The 2,500-nt window shown below is 36.9% G+C and overlaps 3 non-coding genes and 7 pseudogenes across 3 annotated transcripts; all 10 read right to left on the minus strand.

Moving 5' to 3' along the window:
• LOC148453258 (5S ribosomal RNA) overlaps positions 1 to 37 on the minus strand; it is a 119-nt pseudogene extending 82 nt beyond the window's left edge.
• A 116-nt stretch (positions 38 to 153) lies between these two features.
• On the minus strand, positions 154 to 272 carry LOC148453259 (5S ribosomal RNA). The gene has a single exon (XR_015875088.1). It is a non-coding gene; the product is annotated as a 5S ribosomal RNA (ribosomal RNA).
• Positions 273 to 388: 116 nt separating this feature from the next.
• LOC148453260 (5S ribosomal RNA) lies at positions 389 to 507 on the minus strand (annotated as a pseudogene).
• Positions 508 to 623: 116 nt separating this feature from the next.
• Positions 624 to 742, minus strand: LOC148453261 (5S ribosomal RNA; annotated as a pseudogene).
• A 351-nt stretch (positions 743 to 1,093) lies between these two features.
• LOC148453262 (5S ribosomal RNA) lies at positions 1,094 to 1,212 on the minus strand. Its single transcript, XR_015875089.1, has one exon. It is a non-coding gene; the product is annotated as a 5S ribosomal RNA (ribosomal RNA).
• A 116-nt stretch (positions 1,213 to 1,328) lies between these two features.
• Positions 1,329 to 1,447, minus strand: LOC148453263 (5S ribosomal RNA; annotated as a pseudogene).
• A 115-nt stretch (positions 1,448 to 1,562) lies between these two features.
• Positions 1,563 to 1,681, minus strand: LOC148453264 (5S ribosomal RNA; annotated as a pseudogene).
• Positions 1,682 to 1,797: 116 nt separating this feature from the next.
• Positions 1,798 to 1,916, minus strand: LOC148453265 (5S ribosomal RNA; annotated as a pseudogene).
• A 116-nt stretch (positions 1,917 to 2,032) lies between these two features.
• On the minus strand, positions 2,033 to 2,151 carry LOC148453266 (5S ribosomal RNA; annotated as a pseudogene).
• Positions 2,152 to 2,267: 116 nt separating this feature from the next.
• LOC148453267 (5S ribosomal RNA) lies at positions 2,268 to 2,386 on the minus strand. The gene has a single exon (XR_015875090.1). It is a non-coding gene; the product is annotated as a 5S ribosomal RNA (ribosomal RNA).
• Positions 2,387 to 2,500: the final 114 nt, after the last annotated feature.

Here is a 2,500-nt window from a genome sequence, read left to right on the forward strand (position 1 = left end):
CGAGATTGGGCATGTCCAGTGTGGTTTGGCTGTAGGTGCTCAAAAGCATTAAATTTAGACCTCTATTACTTCTTAACTCAAGTAAATTCATTGATAAGTTGAAAAAATTAAATGTAATATGTAATAGAAAAGAATGTTATGGCAGTATAAAATTACCTACAGCACCTGGTATTCCCAGGTGGTCTCCCATCCAAGTACTAACCAGGCCCAACACTGCATAGCTTCCAAGATCAGACGAGATTGGGCATGTCCAGTGTGGTTTGACTGTAGGTGCTCAAAAACATTAACTTTAGACCTCTTTTACTTCTTAACTCAAGAAAATTCATTGATAAGTTGAAAAAATGTAATGTAAAATGTAATAGAAAAGAATGTAATGGCTGTATAAAATTTCCTACAGCAACTGGTATTCTCAGGTGGTCTCCCATCCAAGTACAAACCAGGCCCAACACAGCAAAGCTTACAAGATCAGATGAGATTGGGCATGTCCAGTGTGGTTTGGCTGTAGGTGCTCAAAAGCATTAAATTTAGACCTCTATTACTTCTTAACTCAAGTAAATTCATTGATAAGTTGAAAAAATTAAATGTAAAATGTAATAGAAAAGAATGTTATGGCAGTATAAAATTACCTACAGCACCTGGTATTCCCAGGTGGTCTCCCATCCAAGTACTAACCAGGCCCAACACTGCATAGCTTCCAAGATCAAACAAGATTGGGCATGTCCAGTGTGGTTTGGCAGTTGGTGCTCAAAAACATTAACTTTAGACCTCTTTTACTACTTAACTCAAGTAAATTCATTGATAAGTTGAAAAAATTAAATGTAAAATGTAATAGAAAAGAATGTTTTGGCTGTATAAAATTTCCTACAGCAACTGGTATTCTCAGGTGGTCTCCCATCCAAGTACAAACCAGGCCCAACACAGCAAAGCTTACAAGATCAGACAAGATTGGGCATGTCCAGTGTGGTTTGGCTGTAGGTGCTCAAAAGCATTAAATTTAGACCTCTATTACTTCTTAACTCAAGTAAATTCATTGATAAGTTGAAAAAATTAAATGTAAAATGTAATAGAAAAAAATGTTATGGCAGTATAAAATTACCTACAGCACCTGGTATTCCCAGGTGGTCTCCCATCCAAGTACTAACCAGGCCCAACACTGCATAGCTTCCAAGATCAGACGAGATTGGGCATGTCCAGTGTGGTTTGACTGTAGGTGCTCAAAAACATTAACTTTAGACCTCTTTTACTTCTTAACTCAAGAAAATTCATTGATAAGTTGAAAAAATGTAATGTAAAATGTAATAGAAAAGAATGTTATGGCAGTATAAAATTACCTACAGCACCTGGTATTCCCAGGTGGTCTCCCATCCAAGTACTAACCAGGCCCAACACTGCATAGCTTCCAAGATCAGACGAGATTGGGCATGTCCAGTGTGGTTTGACTGCAAGTGCTCAAAAACATTAACTTTAGACCTCTTTTACTTCTTAACTCAAGTAAATTCAATGATAAGTTGAAAAATGAAATGTAAAATGTAATAGAAAAGAAAGTTTTGGCAGTATAAAATTACCTACAGCTCCTGGTATTCCCAGGTGGTCTCCCTTCCAAGTACTAACCAGGCCCAACACTGCATAGCTTCCAAGATCGGACGAGATTGGGCATGTCCAGTGTGGTTTGGCTGTAGGTGCCCAAAACCATTAACTTAAGACCTCTATTACTTCTTAACTCAAGTAAATTCATTGATAAGTTGAAAAAATTAAATGTAAAATGTAATAGAAAAGAATGTTATGGCAGTATAAAATTACCTACAGCACCTGGTATTCCCAGGTGGTCTCCCATCCAAGTACTAACGAGGCCCAACACTGCATAACTTCCAAGATCAAACAAGATTGGGCATGTCCAGTGTGGTTTGGCAGTAGGTGCTCAAAAACATTAACTTTAGACCTCTTTTACTTCTTAACTCAAGTAAATTCATTGATAAGTTGAAAAAATTAAATGTAAAATGTAATAGAAAAGAATGTTTTGGCTGTATAAAATTTCCTACAGCAACTGGTATTCTCAGGTGGTCTCCCATCCAAGTACAAACCAGGCCCAACACAGCAAAGCTTACAAGATCAGACGAGATTGGGCATGTCCAGTGTGGTTTGGCTGTAGGTGCTCAAAAGCATTAAATTTAGACCTCTATTACTTCTTAACTCAAGTAAATTCATTGATAAGTTGAAAAAATTAAATGTAATATGTAATAGAAAAGAATGTTATGGCAGTATAAAATTACCTACAGCACCTGGTATTCCCAGGTGGTCTCCCATCCAAGTACTAACCAGGCCCAACACTGCATAGCTTCCAAGATCAGACGAGATTGGGCATGTCCAGTGTGGTTTGACTGTAGGTGCTCAAAAACATTAACTTTAGACCTCTTTTACTTCTTAACTCAAGAAAATTCATTGATAAGTTGAAAAAATGTAATGTAAAATGTAATAGAAAAGAATGTAATGGCTATATAAA

Source organism: Taudactylus pleione, unplaced genomic scaffold, assembly GCF_031769625.1.
Source record: "Taudactylus pleione unplaced genomic scaffold, aTauple2 ptg001184l, whole genome shotgun sequence".
Classification (NCBI taxonomy): Eukaryota; Metazoa; Chordata; class Amphibia; order Anura; family Myobatrachidae; genus Taudactylus; species Taudactylus pleione.